The sequence below is a fragment of the Cyprinodon tularosa genome, unplaced genomic scaffold (assembly GCF_016077235.1).
Source record: "Cyprinodon tularosa strain WSP-4 unplaced genomic scaffold, ASM1607723v1 ctg12, whole genome shotgun sequence".
In the NCBI taxonomy this organism is placed as follows: domain Eukaryota; kingdom Metazoa; phylum Chordata; class Actinopteri; order Cyprinodontiformes; family Cyprinodontidae; genus Cyprinodon; species Cyprinodon tularosa.
This window is the reverse complement of record NW_024038003.1, coordinates 3,126,461-3,144,354: the sequence shown is the minus strand read 5'-3', so window position 1 is coordinate 3,144,354 and position 17,894 is coordinate 3,126,461. Positions and strand designations below refer to the sequence as shown.

Here is a 17,894-nt window from a genome sequence, read left to right as displayed (position 1 = left end):
GTGAGGGCCAATTATATAAAATCTCTAGGAAAAGAAGAATTTAAAAGTTTGGTTAGATTGACGTCATATATTCTTTGATATAATTACGAATAAAGGCCTTAGATTAAGTAGTATAAAACTACTTAAATAAGCACAGTTTTTTTTTTTTTTTTTTTTTGAAAACAGCATTATTTATTTATTTATTTATTATTATTTTTTTTTTTCCACAGTGTCCTGTCTAGCAGTGTGGCAATAAGAATAATTGTCTTAATGCCAAAAAGAGCCCACTAGATTTTACTTTCACGGGTGGAGCAGTACGGCTATCCCAGTGTTTCGCTTGATTTATGCATATAAATAGCTTTATTATAATTATGCAGGGAGTTTTACAGATTATATTGACACTGCAATGTAAGTAGAAAAGAAAGGAAAAACATAAAAAAAGGAGATGAGAGGATGAAAGAGGAGATAAAATGGAGATAACGATAAAACAGCATTATTTATAATATTTCTTTTTATTTGGGGAGCTGAAGCCTGAATTTCCAAATAGCACCTGAACGTGACATTAAATTCTGGACCAATCACGTCAGAGTATAACACTGCGCCTTGATGGGAACAGCCAATCAGCGCTCGCTCTGAGGAGCGAACGGATTGAGACCATAGCATCGGCTTTCCTGGCTGCATGGATGTTTCGAGCTTCCTTTAACAGAAACAAAGAAACAATCTGTTTTTAAAAACACCCGAAACAGCGTTGGAATAACGCTGCTGCCAACATCGGAGAAGAAGAGAGAAGTATTGTTTTCAAATTTAGCAGGAAAAGCTTCCGGGAAAAGTATCATTTGGAGGCGGGTTGAGTGTCCGCTCGGTGAGTGCTGCTGTGTTTACACCGGATAAACAGCCGTTGGGGTTGTTGTGATGAAGGTTTTCTTTTCTAAAAGTGTCTTCCCTCCATTTCAAGCTGACAGAATAAACTTCTCTCACTTATAGAAGGTAACCTTATACTTTCGGCCTTTTGACATATTGCTGCTGAAGTTTGCACAGCCTCACCTGAAGAGGAATCTCTATTTAAAGATCACTCTGCTTATAATGATGATTCTACCTGCAGCACAGAGCAACACGATGCTGGCTGAATCCCTTCATTATTTTCTCACTGTGTTTAAAGAATGACGAGTTCTTTGTAAGGGTTACACCTTGACATTTAGACGGATGAGATGAGAAAGGCGACAAGGACGTGGGAGATGGAGAGCTGATGGTGAGAGCAGGGAGGGAATGAAGAAATAAGCTAGAGAGAAGAGGCTGCTGCTGTGGAGAGAAGGAAAAACTAATGGTTGACAACGTGAGAAACCCCTGCAGCCTGATCAGAGGTGTGCATCCTCTCACAGCTTTAAATGATTAGTTTGCATCATTTTTCTCAAGGATGAAATCATTCTTCAAGACTCCAAGAAATGCATGTTTCTTCTCCAATATAGTCCACATATATATATATATATATATATATATATATATATATATATATATATATATATATATATATATATATATATATATATATATATATGTAATAACACGCTTACTCCGAAGTGGCGTCACAAGGGGTGCTGGTGTCAATGGGCGAGAGGCAGGGTTCACCCTGGAGAGGTCGCCAGTCCATCGCAAGACAACATAGAGACAAATAGGACAAACAACCATTCACGCACACACTCACACCTAAGGAGAATTTAGAGAAGCCAATTTACCTAACAGTCATGTTATTGGACTGTGGGAAGAAGCTGGAGTACCCAGAGACAACCCACGCATGCTCAGGGAGAACATGCAAACTCCATGCAGAAAGACACCGGGCTGGGAATATATATATATTTATATATTGGATAATCGGAATAATAATAATTATTATGCTTTTTTTGTAACATTGGAGAAATTTAACCCATCTCCTTGGACAGCAGTGGGCTGCCATTGCGCAGCGCCCAGGGAGCCGTGTGGGTTAAGGGTCTTGCTCAGGAACCCAGAGTGGAGGCTAGGGGATTGAACTGGGTACTTACTCTAACCCACTCAGAAAAAACACTCCCCTTAATCGTGATTAATCGATTACTAAATTGGTTGACAATTATTGAAATAATTGTCAACTAATTTAGTAATCAATTAATCATTAACTGGATTATAGAGACGGTAAAACACGTCTTTAGCTCAGGGGTCTGCAATGTTTTTTCCAGGCCAAGGACCCCCAAACTGATGGCGAGATGGAGCGGGGACCCCCTAATTGTGTGTATAAAATTGTGTTATATCGAACCTATAGTCACTCTATTACAGATGGAGTCATGTAACGAAAGTAATTTCAACCTGGGGTTATTAAAGTATTTCAGATTCTGATTCCTGGTTGATGGGACAGGTGTTGTGAATGAAACGGTGCCCAGCTTGAAAGAGCTCCTGTGTGTCGCTGAATGCGTGCATTGATGACTGAAAGACATCTTCTGCCTCCATTTATCTGTTTGCTACAGTGTGTTGAATTCATGTTAATGTGGATTTAAAGACATTTCAATTAGTGGAAAATATATTTCAAAGAACCAAAACTTTTGCGACCCTGATGCAGAGCTCTAAGGGGTCCAGGGACCCCCTTTTGAAGACCTCCGCTTTAACTGACAGAGCAACACACTTAGAGCTCTAATTATATCAAAATTGTAAGAAAATATATAAAGATTTTGCTTTTAAGATAAAGAAATATTTGAATCTGTCAATATGCTCTATTCAGAACTTCTCAAGTGGAAAAGTTTTAGTTTCACCTGGTTTAATTCATAGAAAATATTTTATACTTTAATAATAGACAGATTAATCAATGTGATAAAAAAATCGTCACTTGCAGCCGTAAAAAAAAAAAAAGAATATATATATATATATATATATATTTCAGATAATGTTTTAAAATGTGTCTCTGTCTTTAACTGCTAAGGTGCACAAAAAACATTCAGTTTGTTTGCTACATATTGTTCACACCTCTGCTGATAGGTGCTGCAAATTTTTCTCCATTGCTGTTTTGATCTTCCAGAACATTTTATTTAGAAAAGGATTTGTCTAACATTGACCGTGTGGAAAGTCTGGATCTTTCACAGCTTCTGCTCTTCACTTTTCTTGCTGAGTTAAAAAAAAAGAATGCATGAATGGGTTTAGTATCCCAGAGGGGTTGGAAGTGTGTATTAGTTGTGATATATGGTGACCTTCGCATTTAATGGCTGCATGGACTATTTTGAGAATAGCATCCAAATGCCATTTTGTTCTAGGCTTTCTTATCATAATTTTATGCTTTTCTTTCTAGAATTTATGTTGTACACAGTTTTGTGTTCTGTGCCTATTACTTTATGAACAGGCTGATAAACTTTCTTTCTTGCAAAATAAAGGAATAATAAAGACAAATGGCAAAGTGGGAAGGGCCAAAATAATTGGCAAAGTAATCCATTTGTCCATTTGATTGTTTTTGTAATTTGTCTTTGAAGCCTAGATAAATATTGAACATGATCTGGTTATTGCATAGCCCCAATCCTACAGCACTGTTTGACCAGGCTGGTGAGCAGCATGAGGAGGAGGAGCTCTATGTTGTGCTTGTCTATGGCCTTTAATGCTCCTCTTTGTTATATGAATAAATAGTAATATTGCCAGTATTTCTTTTTTTCTAAAAACCTCCAGATACCAGATGTGGCTTGTTTATATTTGCAGAGAGGATTTAGCGAGGTTATCATGGTTGAAACCCACATAGTCCTCTTTGCTGCTCTTCCCACAAATATATTTTCCTCATATATGTGGCTCCGTTTAAAAGTAAGCAAAAAGGCTTTCCTGTGTGATTTTTCTTTTTCCGTGAAGCTTCATTACAACAAGGAAATAATCAGTCAAACGGTACTTTTAGATTATTACATGCAGGTACATGTAGAAAAAGTAGAGCATAATACAAAAAAATATTTGTGTCACTAAATCTAGAAAGTGCCACTCATTTAATAGACTACTTATGAATAGAGGGAAATATCTTAGTCCTTTATTTCTAACGATCACGGATCATTCAAATGCGAAATACGTCCTAATTTATTTTAAGTTAATTTGACCAAACATAAATAATTAATAATAATAATAATAATGATTATTTTTTACATTAATTAGGTCTTAGTAATTAATTGCATTTGCAATATAATCCTAATTTAACTAAACAGTTTTTAGATTGCAATGGAGCTCTTTTTTGGTCACATTACATTTAACAGGAGGATAAACGGACACTCCCACTGCAGTCCTTTGGGTGGGAGTAATACATTAAAGTGGGAAAAGAGAGATGCAGCTATCATGCAAACCTTTTACCATCTAACAGTCAAATTAAAATCCTGCAGTTATCTAATCTGGACAAGCAACCCTTTAAGATCGTGTGGGGAACGAACCGGGTACTTGCAACCTTCTCAGAACACAAGCACTAAGCCAACACATCGTAGGCCATCAAGGTTGAATTTATCTTTAGTCTTTTTTAAAATATGAAATGTCTGAGAACCTGATGTTTGCATTTTCTTCTTCTATAAATCTTGATCATTAAAATTACAAAAACTTTTTTTTTTATATTTTGCTTTCTGAAATGAGTGACGTATTATGTTACACTTTTAGATAATATAATTTTTTTTCTTTTAAAGATGTATGTAAACATCTGACCTGCACTCTGTATGTTTATTTAGGCAAAGTATGGACAGATGAGTGTATTTGCATAATGATTATCCTGTGAGGATATCCATTATGGAGGCTGGTGTGTCAAGGCCAAGAGGGAGAGGAAAAAGAGGAGGGGGCATTTTGGTGGTGACAGGAGGTCATTTATCTGTCTCCAGGAGGTCAGCCTTGTCACCAGCATCTTGTCTTTAGTGTCTTTCTGGGTTGCTTCTCTCCTAGATCCACTCTTTCTCCTTTTCCTTCTGCCGTCTCCATGATTCTCTGTTTGGCATCCACCCTAAACATATCTGCCATCTTTGTCTTCTTTCATCTCGTCCAACATTCCCCTCATTTAAAATTTCCAGCCAAGACTGAAAAAAAAGTAAATTCTCCCCTCATGATGCTTTTAGTGTCATGAGCTTTAACACAAAGGTTAACATGTTAATCTGTTTTACTAATTTTAGGCCATAGATCACAATCTTTCCCTGCTGGACAAACACGAGGCTTCAGATGTTTATAATCGCTGAAATAAGCAGATTAGGTTTGGCTTTAAGCAAACTATGCCGCTGATTCAGCTGCTTTAAAATCAGACCTCCTGACACCTTCAATGACACTTCAGAGATTATCTGCAGTAGGCTGCACACATGGAACAGGCTTCCTGAAGAACGCTTTTCTCTTTCAGCCTCTTGTTCCAGCGCCATCTGCAGTCCACACTAGCCTTGGTAAAGATCTGGAAAATTACCTTTAAATAAAATCGTCTTTTAAAGCAGTCAAGTAATATCACACTGTTGCATTAAGAAACATCAACTATATAAAACTACTGGTGTGAAAAAAAATAGTTACATAAAAGTAATGGAAACTTTAAATACTCAAAAAGTGAAGAAAATTTCACATTAATGTCAAATAATTTTCTTTATCTGTAAAAATGAATTTAATTGCAGGAAACAACAAAAGTTAACAAAAGATTAAAGTAAAAGTTCTTCTGCCAACTAAGATTGAATTGCTTCTTCCCTTTTCTGACATCAGTCTGAGGAAAGTTTGTCCCACTGGGATATCTCTAGGGTTTAGCGCTTGCATCGTCAGCTTGTTCAAAGTCTCTCCACTGCTTCTCAGTGAGATCAGGGTCTGGGCTTTGCCTTTGTCCCAAATTTTACATTCATTCATTCTCAGACACTCTTTGGAGGATCTACGGCTATGTTTTGATACATTGTCATGTTGCTGGTTCTAGATCTGCTTCAGCTTTTTTCTATTTTCTTTTTCAGAAGATCTCAAATTGTCTTAAATCCCCTTCGATATGTGGTGAAATATGCAGTGGATTCTATGATCCCGCTGCAGTAAACCACCATCAAACCATGACTCTTCCACCTCCATGCCTCACAGTTAGGGCAAGATTAATTTTTCCTGCAGTGCTAAGAGTTTAAAGAGTTTTGTTTACTTCCGATGAGCCTTCCTCCCTGTTCATTACTCATAAAAGTGAAACCATTTTTTTAGATTTCACATGGATGCACCCTCATACTAACAGTAACAGGAGCCTACTGTACTCCTGTGATGAACATTGAAGGGAATTTAAGAGCCTTCCTTTAGGATCTTGTAGTGTGATTTCATTGTGAGCTTGCTTGGATGGACAGACCAATAAGTGGTGACAGTTGTTTTGGGGTGGTCCAAACTGATATTAATATCGAATATTTGTCCGATATTAGCCAAAAAACTAATATTGGATCATATCAGGCTGCATTTAAAATGTCCGATATTGGCACACATTGGCATTTTCCTTTCCGATACGATACCGATATTGCAGCTTACTAACTGGTACCGATATTGATCCAATATATCGGCATAAATCATGCTTACTTTTTTTATTATTCATTTTATAGTGTAAAATTTTTAGAAAAGCCTTCATCAAGTGATATTAAAGTTATTTTGGAGGATTTTAATGTTTAGTTTAAAAGACCCGCCCTCTCCACTTAAAAAAAAAATGCACATGCTCGACCCTGTACCCGCTCCAGAGACGGAATACCTATTAAACGCGTGCAAGAGCATGCAGCCCATTACTCCTCATGCACGCTTTGTGTAAAACTTACTGTTTTCATAACTTATTCAACCTTACTGTCTGAACGTCCACCCTAACTCCTTAATCTATCAATCACTAAATATAACGGGGACTCAGTTAACTTAGCATTTGGATTGATGATCACTGCTTTTTGCTCCCCGTTGGTCACGTAACTCTTCCTCCAGCATTAATACAAAGGCTGTTTGATATCTATTTTTTTTTTAGAAATTTAATAAAAAGACAGGGTCTTTTTTTAGAGTGTTCCTGTATTTTGTTATTTTTGTTTAGTTTTTTTAACCAAATCTCCATCAACTTGATCTCTGTTGGTTAATTACAAAGTTATTAAATAATGAAGTAACTGAAGAATGTCTATAATGTATATTTGGGTTGCACTCTTTCATTGTAGTTTGATTTAATGAATTGTTCATTATATAAAATGGGAAAGCTAAAAAAACAGGTGGTTTGAATATAAAACAGGGGGCTGAGATTTATAAGTCAGAGAAAATGACAAGAAAATATTAGACAGATTCTTTAAAATATATTCCATACGTAGGTGTTTTTTAAACTATTTGAGCAAAGTAAGTGTCTGAAATTATTCAGATTGGGTTGTTTAAATTAGGAACCCGACTTTTTATACCTTAAACCTATGTTTCATGTTGATTCAGCAATTTCAGCTAATGAAAAATGAAACTAACTGTTAAATGTGTTTTATTTTCCATCATCCTTTGCCCATTGAGATTTCTTTTTTTAATTTACTGCCTCTGTTCCATTTCCCCCGGTTAAACCATCTCTAATAACCTAATAAGATGTTTTTTGAGTGCGAGAAGGAGGTAGTTTGGCTCTTAGACTACGTTGTTTTTTTTTTAACTTATCACAGCCTGTCCTGCTCCTAAAATAAACATTTAAAGATATTAAATTTTTCATTAAGTCCTAAAAACTCCCAGTTTGAGATAATTGGAGGTTTGGAGGAGTGTTTAAGGTCTATCACAAAACCAACAGCTGAATTCATTAATTATTAAACACCCTAGTTAGGTAAAAAAATAATTAAAAGTCCCTGTTTTCAGACTATTGCTCCTTTAAGTTATGCTTTTGAGAGACTCACTCTGTAACAACAGCAAGGTGAGTTGGAAACATGGCAGGCAGCCTTTTACAGTCACGGTGAGTTTGCTTTCCATCAGCCAGGATTAGATTAAACCATTTTAGCTGTACCAGAACAGAGCATCCCAGAAAACAGAATAACGGACGGGAGACTGTGAAGTTGCAGACTGACATTAAAAAGACAGATTATTCAAAATGTCAGAAATAGCGGTGAGTTCAAGCCCAACAAAGCCTTTTCTTGGCTTAGAAAACATGCAAATTGAAACAGACAAACGGGTCGGCCGCTTTGGAATAGGGGCTTCTTTCGTTTGCCTGCAATGCCCCATACCTGTCTATGTCTCTGAAAGGGGGGTCGTTAAAGGGAATTGTTGGCCTGGCGGAAAAGGCAAGGTCTTTTGGTACCTTGTAAAGGGGTTTGCGATGATAGCTACAACTGTTTTCCTTTTTCTGTTGGAGGAAAGGAGCCGTCCCATTCTCGTTTATACCCCTGCTATCAAGGCCGCTTCCACAGCTGCGAGTGAGACTTCACTGATAGTTAAAAGTTAGTGATTAAGGGGCGGTTTGGGATTCAACCAAACCCTAAGAAAGAGAAAGACGCCACATAATGCATCATAAATAATTTCATTAGCTTTAAACACGCCGCCACACATTCTGTTTGTGGAAAAATGGCCATTGCAGGTATTAATTTATTGATTTTCACAATTTTTTTTTACACTCCCTTCAATTTTCTTCCTAGCTTCAACACACTTTATTTTATAGACAAGAGGTCAGGAAACTGTGGCTGTGGAGCCCAAGTGGCTCTTTTGACCCCCCCCCCCCCCATAGTGGCTCCCAGTTATTCTGGTTAAAAAATTGTAAAGAATCAGTTTTTTTGTTTTTTTTAATATGTTATATATGCTAGAACTGCACATACACCCACCATCTATTTATAAGTTTTATGTTTTAATTAGCTCTAAAACCGTACTATAAAAATAATAAATAAATAAAAATCTTTGCTTAGATTGTCCCCTTGGTATATATTCACAGAAACGTATTTTATCATTGTGAATGACAAGAAAAAATAAATCTAATGTTCAGTATAATAAACTCGTAATAATAATTCGTAATTACCCTTTTTTAAATACAATACCCTTTAAAGTCTCCTAATTAATGAATCGACTGTCTACTTGGAGCAAACATGTTTAATTTATCCTCTAAATGAATCCAGGCATTCTGTGAACGTCTTCGAGTTTTTTCAGATTGGTAACAAAAACAAACCAAGAGAATCATGCCTCTCAAAACCCACAGCAGACGGATCAGGGGGAGTAAAATTGTATAAACGTTAGTTTGTAAAATATCTCTAAATTAAAAAATCTGCCATTGTGCCCATCATAAATAAATAACACTTTAAAAGAAGCTCATCAGACCTGATGTCTGCTTTTTTATCACATACCATGAATAGATGACAGCAAATATGTAAAGAAGATGGTCTGGTCAGACCGAGACCCAACTTTAACTTTTTATCATTCTACATGCTATGTGTGGTGGAAAACTGACACTCAGCATCAGCTTAAACACACCGTCCCCATGGGGGAAACATGGTGGCATCCACATCCGGCTGTCTGGATGCTTTCTCTCAGCAGGGACGCGGAAAACTGCTGCAGTTCATAGAAAGATGGATGGAACTAAATGCAGAGTCATCCTGAAAGAGAACTTGAGGATGAAGGTTCACCTTCTGTCAGAACAACACTAAACATACAACCAGAGCTGCAGTGGTTAAGATTTTATTTTTTTAACACAAAACATTAAAACATTAGTGTATTATAATCCATCCACTTTATAATAATATCCCTTTTCATCTTGGCATATAACACTAACATTTCCAAAAATACACTGCTTTTGCCAAAATGTGAAGAAAACAAACATTTAAGGTGTGAATTTTCAAGGCTGTACATGTTCAGTGATTTCCGTCCTTGTCTTAGCAGGGATCCTTTAATCTATGCATTTCACTCTGGCAGATGCAGAGGCGAATAGATTTACATTCAGAAGGCCTTTTTGTGAAGGCTTTGATGGACTGCTGAGCCTTCAAAAAAAGCTCACTATGGGCACACTTCAGGGACGTTCAACCGCAGACATCACTCAGGAAAGACTGGCCTCTTATTCACTTCTGCACCCTGAATGACATTAAGTGTCCCAGTCAGAGACGATTTGCCCCTCCCGTCTTTGGCTGCCTCTCTGTAAAAAAGCAGTTTATAGAAACCAGCAAATGTTTGTGGTTTTTTTTTTGTCTGCTAATGGACTGGTGACCCATAGACTTCATTGCTCTGGACAGGAAGCCTCGAGTGAGAGTGCATTTTTACAGTAAGACCCTTGTGTCTAAATGGGAGATGGGCACATAATGAGGTTGCACATTTCCTGGCGTGCATCATCAATTTTTAGCTTGCTCATCAGCTTTCGTTGTGAAGTTCGATGGCTCCTTGTCATCTGACTGTCATCCAGTGTGATACGTGTCAAATTTCTTGGGAGAGATTGCTGCTGTGAGTCGTTAATCAAAGCTCCGATCGCAGAGAGAACAGCCCGACAATGCAGGAGTAAAGTCAGAGCCCTTGGGGGTGACAACAGGGGACACAAAATCATTAGTGTTGGAACAAACAGACCTTGGTTCCAGATATTTTCCTCTCCTTGTAAACCGCCATGACGTGAGCTCATTTCACCTCATCTTGTTCCATCTCGTCACGCATCATTTGACTCCCTGTCGCTCCCAATCACCTGTTTGTCGGATCTGATCGAAAGTTTGCTCTATAAATTCTTTTGTCTGGAGACGCACAGAGGTTACAGAGATGGGGTGTCTTGATTTACATATAAATGACGGGAATATTTGCCATACCGCACTGTTGGTTTTTGTCATTTTAAGGCGATGCAGAGCTGGTGTGTGTTTCTTTTCTTTAAGGCTGCCTCTTACTCCAATCTGCATGTGGTTTCATGGCTCTCGTAATGCTCTTGGATAAGTTATCCTAGTAAAAGTGAAATCAACTGCCTATTCTTGGATTTGTTTTTGGAAGCACTTGAAAGCAGGGCAGTTGACTTTTAAAACACACTTATTCAAGTCTTCTTTGATGTTAGGTTAGATTTTTTTGTCCTCACAGAAAAAAACTTCCGGCCCATTGCTGTCTCTACATCACACTCTCACATATCATCTCCCAGAGGGGGTTTGTAACAGGAATCCTTTCAGGCTCACATACCCAGAAATAGACCAGACAGCCCTATAAAGCCCTGGCTACCACACTTCATATACTGTACTTGGGACTGGATGGTATTATATTTGCCTTCAGGTTGAACTAAATCTCACCGAACACTAATCCAAAGATAGTTTCTATCTGTAGAAATATCCTAAGGGATAAATATCATGAAAAATCCATAGGGGTAACATTTACACTCCTATGAGTGTAAATGCCAACATGCTTAGATAATGAGGTGGGCACTAGACCCGTCTCCCAGCAGGGTTTTTGGCTTGTTCTCTGATTGTTCAGAGATAATGACATTATCAAAGGACAGAACATTACCAGGACCCTGACATCTTTACTTAGTTCATGGCCAATTATTCTTGCCATTTTTTTGTACTTTATAATATATAATTTAAAAACAAAGGCTTTTCCCACATATGTATGGAAATTTAAGTTATGAAACCGTAAATGGATATCTAAGACACTAGGGGTGGGTATTGGCAAAGAAGTCACGATTCGATTCGAATCACGATTCACATGCCACGATGCGATTCTATCATGATGCATCACGATACCTGAAATATTGCGATGCATCGCGATGCATTGCGATATTTTCACTGAACACTGTAAGAAAAAGATACAGCCATTACCAGTGGCTGACTGGCTGGGTATGATCTGGATACAGTAGTGTCTTCAATTGATACATAACTAAAAGCAACTGAATTCATACATAGCTGTATTTATTGAAATGACTTTTGGAGATGTTGCCATGAAAACAAATACTGGACAGAAATATTACTATTACTGGTGTGGACACACTGACAAAAAGATCTTAGGATTCATCAAACTTAAAATAACAAAATAAGGATAATCAGTGCTGTTTACATGGCCTCAGTTGTCCTTTTGCAAATTACGTGCATCATATCAATTTCATTTTTACCTTCTTTGTTTTTAAAGCCAGAATGCATCTAAGCATCTGACTTGAAATGTGATGGAGCCGGGGGGGTGAATTTTCTCAGTCTCCTCCATATTTTGTTTACGAATGACTCGTCTCAGTATCCCGCGGCCAGAAATGCTTGTGACACAAGGCAGCAGGCGTCAACACATCCGCAGCGACATCTGCTGGACTGGAAGTTGTATTCCACTTGATTTGGCTGATGTGCGCCAACCATTTATGTATTTTATTTGTTCATTTTTTTAATTTTTATAATCGATTCTTGCCTTCAAGAATCGATGCAGTAGATCACAAAAATTAGAATCGCGATGCATCGTCATGACGATTGTTTTGCACACCCTTATAAGACACCTATAGTATTTGTTAAGGAGATGACAATAAGACTGAACTGCGTACCGCAAAGATGTCCTTTATACCTTTGAGCCTTTAACCTCTAATAGAAAGTATGAATTTCAGAATTGGTGTACGAGTTGGGGATGCATGTTATGGATTCACGAGTTGTTTTAAAGTTCATTCATCTTATTTATACAGCAATGATAAAATAATAAGCTCTAATTTTCACTTTTCCTCTATTTATGTAGGTAAGGTATCAAAATAAAAATTTGTCCAAATTAGGTCCTTCTTAGGCAAATTGAAGAAATACCATGGCATTACCAAAGGAAAACTAAGCTATTCAGGCAGAAGTGTCTGAATATTGTTTTCTGGTATATCAGCTGAAAGTTGCTGCCATGGAAGATTTAATCTACATGGTCATATGATAGCATTTTGTAACTCTAGATCTGATAAATGTCAAGAAATGCCGGAGTGGTGTCTGGTTTTTCAAACAGGAAAGAGTAGTAACAATGTTGCACTTTTTTTTTTTTTTTTTTGTTAGATTTTAGGACATTTAATCAGTGAATAAGTTCAGGAATTCAATCACGTATAATTTTTCTCGGTAAGTGACCTTTGGACAGCAGTAGAAAACTGCTGGTTGGGCTTGTTTCTTACTGCTGCTTGTATCAGCAGTATTTTGTAGCTCATCTACCTCTTGGAGCCATTGGTTATCTGTCTATAAATGGACCTTTCAGTCATAAGTGAATTAATATTAATGATGTATCAAAAAACCCAACAACAACAATTTCCCCTGCAACTGCTATCGCACAAATGTAATTCCACTCAAAACCCCTAAAGTTAGAACATTTCATCAATCTTATTAAGTCTCTTTTGAAAATATCTTACTGTTTTCCCCCTAATTGTAGGCATGAAGGGACTACATGCATTAAACAAAACAAGGTTTTCATACGCTACTGTAAAAAAAATCCGACCTCAACGCTATTACTGACATTTTGAATTGAAAAAGCCAGTGGATTGTTTTTATTTTCTTATTTTGGACTATGAGCTGCATGACTGAGAATCCTCACCAGCGTATCCCTTTAGTTTTGTACGAAAAATACACTTTTTATTTTTCTTTAATTTTTTTTCCATTGGGGCATTAGCAAATTTGAGGTATATGATTGAACACAGTTGCCACAAGATGCTTAGTGGTATAAATCATACTTCTATGTCTAACTGGTGTCCCAAAAAAAGTTGATTTTTGAGGTTTATATTCTTCAATTATTTGTGATTTTATGGCCATGATGGCGGCGGTAAACAGTCACAGCCATATGTTAACTAAGAAAGACTGCAAATAAGTGATTCTTTTTATTTCATTTCATAATATCACCAAATATTGTGATAAGATTTTAAGTGCATATGGCCCAGTCCTAATTCGGATGCATTTTTAAATAATATTTGGTCACTATTAGCTATGTTTGCAATGCATGTTTGTTTTTCTTTCTAGAAGCTGCCCAACTTAAAACAAGATTAATGTACAGAATACTAAACACTCAGGAATGTAAAATCCAGGTTAAACTCCTGCAATATCATAAGTACCTTAAGAACAGAACCAGAGGATATTATCTTTTTATTTCAGATAACTGATTCAAACCTTTTAGATCTATCAAAATCCCTTCTACTCATTTTATATTTGACTAAATACCATTATCCTACTTTTTTGGATGCATACCAGCATCCTTTGCTTTTGGCTTGTCTGTGGTTTGGAATATATTTATTGCAGCTATGGGATGAAAGCAAGACAACAAAAAAAATCTCAATAAATAAACCTGTTTAAATAAGACTAAATAAGAATTGACCCAAATTATTATTTTTTTGGCTTAGTGTTTTATGAAACAAAACAAACAAAGAAACTTTTATTAAAAATTGAACTAGCCATGCTAAGTCTACATTCTTTTAAACATAATTTTTTTTCTTTCTTGACGCTCAGCTCTGCAGCATCCTCTCCCCTCTAAAAGATGTTAAGGACATTTTCTCCTCTGGCTCCAGCTTCCTCCATCTTTTTGTCTTTGTCTCCACCCATCTATTTTTCTGTCCATAATTACAGGGCTCTTGAAGGCGTTTAAAGGCTCATGAATATTTAGGTGTGGAGGGGAAGTGTCGTGGGACTCCCATGTGTGGCTGGTCTGTCCTAATTATGCAGATTGGTCTCAAAATCCTCCCAAACTTGTGGTCTTAAAATGAGACGAAGGCAGGATAACGATCAAAAGTTGTCAGTTTGGAAAAGCTAAAGAAATCTTAAACAAAGGGTTTATTATACAGCTGCATCTCATCATCATATCATTGGAGAGTAATTTATTTCAGTAGGTCAATTCAGAAATTTAACACTTATATTATGCAGATTCATGAAACACTTCACCTGTTCATTTCTGTTTATTAGTAGTAATATGGCTTAAAGGTAAAAATTTGACTTAATATCTTAGTATACCTGAAAAACTTGAAAGTTTTCTTTCTTTCTTTCTTTCTTTCTTTCTTTCTTTCTTTCTTTCTTTCTTTCTTTCTTTCTTTCTTTCTTTCTTTCTTTCTTTCTTTCTTTCTTTCTTTCTTTCTTTCTTTCTTTCTTTCTTTCTTTCTTTCTTTCTTTCTTTCTTTCTTTCTTTCTTTCTTTCTTTCTTTCTTTCTTTCTTTCTTTCTTTCTTTCTTTCTTTCTTATGATTGTACAATGCTCATCTTGTGCTTACTTATACATTAACACAGTAATAAATATCAGAATAGAAAGTGGGGAGGCTCAGAATCCAAACTGAATGAGTGGGAGGATTCCACATTGAGTGGGATTAGAGCTGCCATGTTATCTGCAAGCATTGCTCCACTGTTTAGTCAAGTCCCTCAAAGCAGCCATCTACTATGCCTCCCTCTGCCAAAGAGCTTTAATGTCTGATGCTGATTTTATTTTCCAGTAGATAAACCAAAGTTTTGGATTTTATACACTCTCATCCATGATCATCAAAATGAACAGAAACAAGAGCTTGAAATGAAATATGATATAAGTTTCTATTTAGAATTGAATGACTGAAATGGATGACCTTTTCCTGGCGTATGCTGGTAAGGACTCTCCCAGCAGGAAGACAGTAATTGTACGGCAGGCTACAGCTTGTAGCCGGTCATTCCTGCCCCTTCTAGTACAGTCATCTTAGAATTAAGGCTTAGATGGGTGTGACTCATGGACTCCTTGATGGACAGAACTGAGTTGAGGTGAAACGGGTGCCTGGGAGACATGTTTTGTTCTCAGGATGAGGTTGGAAGGAAGGAAGGTTTGCATAAAGAGAGATGTGCAAGAACAGATAAACTAAATTAGAGCTGAACTGGGGAGTACAAACAGTTAGAAGAGGCAGTAAACATCCCAAAAATATATAAAAAAGGTGCTTCTGACTGATGTAGTTGGACTGAGGGAGGCAAGAGAAAGTGGAGAGAAGTAGGTGATATGAAGGTCAGAGGGAAGCAACCTGAGCTTTGCATTTAGAGCAAGGCTTATTTTCTGAGTGATTTCAGACTGCCTGAATAGTGAGGAGGAAACGTGACCGCTGAGAGGAGAGAGTTGTAAGCACATGTGGGAGAAACTTAAAGAAGGATAGGAGGAGGATGTGGAGGATATCGCTGCATACATTGACGTCTTCCTTCATGGAGGCGTGAAACAACCCTCTGAACACAGCATGGCATGAATCTCTTTTTTTATAGCTATTTCAGGTCAGTTAGTCCTTTTCTTTATTTAGCCCTGAAATACACTCTGAAAATATAACTTTGTTGGCCCAGATAGCCCATCTGAATTTATCATAAACAGAGAAATTAAGATTCAGGCTTTTTTTAAACATGATTGTAACCATGTTTAGAAATTAGTAAAGATCATTTTGTAAACACTTTTATGCTTCAGCCATATTTTATGGTGTTGAAGGAAATTTTAAGTCTTTGTATTTATATATATAAGTTTCTCTTTGGGAATCATCCATCCATCCATCCATCCATCCATCCATCCATCCATCCATCCATCCATCCATCCATCCATCCATCCATCCATCCATCCATCCATCCATCCATCCATCCATCCATCCATCCATCCATCCATCCATCCATCCATCCATCCATCCATCCATCCAGGGCTGAAACGATTAATAAATTATTAAAATAATCGTCAAATAATATAGTAATTGAGACTTTTAAACATGCCTTTAGCTGACAGAGCAACCCAGTTAGGGCAGGAATTATATCAAAATGATTTAAGAAAAAAACGTATAAATATTTTGCATTAGAAAACGTTTTTTGTCCATCAATATGCTCTATCCAGAACCCCTAAAGTGGAAACGTTTTAGTTTAACCTGGTTTAATTCTATAAAATGTCTTCTTCAAGTAACCTTTGGCTATCCGATTATTGATTGTATAAATAATGAACAGATTAAATGATTTGCGTAATAATTGTTAGTTGCAGCCCTAGTTTCAACTCTCTTGAACATCAAAGTCTTTCACTCTGAACCATCCATCCATTTTTTTACATGCTTATCCCAAGTGGGGTCACAAGGGGTGCTGGTGCCTATCTCCAGCAGTCAATGGGGGAGAGGCGGTGTACACCCTGGACAGGTAGCCAGTCCATCACAGGGCAACACATAGACAAACAGGACAAAAAACCATTCACACGCACAATCACACCTAAGGGGACTTTAGAGAAGCCAATTAACCTAACCGTCATGTTTTTGGACTGTGGGAAGAAGCCGGAGTACCTGGAGAAAACTCACGCTTGCCCAGGGAGAACATGCAAACTCCATGCAGAAAGACCCCGGGTTGGGAATTAAACCCAGAAGGCAGCAGTTCTACCCACTGCGCCACTGAGCAGCCCACTCTCAGGGGTGAGTTAAGTGTTAAAGCCAAAGTCTGTGACTCAGCCATTCATTGACCTTTCCTGCCCCTGTGGAAGTATTACCCTGTGTTCATCTGTAAGACATCCATGACTGTCTGGCCTTTTTTGTTACTGTCCTCTACAGTCGCATAGGCCGATATAGACTGGAAACATTATCATAATATTTTGTGATAAGTATGTTTTTGCTGACGTGGTTAAAGTTCTGGTGCAGGCTGCAAGGTTCTGTTGAGCAGCTGTTCCAGCTCCCTTATCACGAAAGGAGATCAGGCTCACCGCCACCATGTGTGAGCTTTTTATCGGGCCTCTGAACGGAAACCAGACCACCGCCACATGCTGTGAACGCACACCGACCCAGCGCAGACAGTGACGCACACAAGGGAATGATTATGGGACACAGACAGACCCTCACAGACTCCTAAACACATGTCAGCACAACTTATAACAAACGGCAGTTTGATGAGGTGTGTCATCAGTCAGAGCGGAATAAATCCCACCATGATTAATGTGTTTGAGACTGAGAAAGAGATGTTTAGCAGTTAGTAATTACTTTACCACATAAAACAAATCACTGTAACCTAAAGCAGAGTGGTCATCTCACTGGACACTCTTCTCATGTAAGTCAGCAGTTTAGTTTTCAGTATTATGCGTCTGCAAAGCTCCAGTGGAAAGCTGGAGAGGGTTTTGCATTTCTTTTAACCACTCACATATTTATTTATACTTACTGTACAGTAG

General features: G+C 37.5%; 1 protein-coding gene across 1 annotated transcript in view; it reads left to right on the top strand.

Annotated features, from left to right (window-relative positions):
* The first annotated feature begins 623 nt into the window (after positions 1-623).
* Positions 624-17,894, top strand: part of spsb4a (splA/ryanodine receptor domain and SOCS box containing 4a) — a 95,022-nt gene continuing 77,751 nt past the window's right edge. Inside the window, exon 1 of the mRNA XM_038271335.1 lies at positions 624-841. The gene's annotated coding sequence lies outside the window, so the exon portion shown is untranslated. The remainder of the gene's footprint in view (positions 842-17,894) is intronic.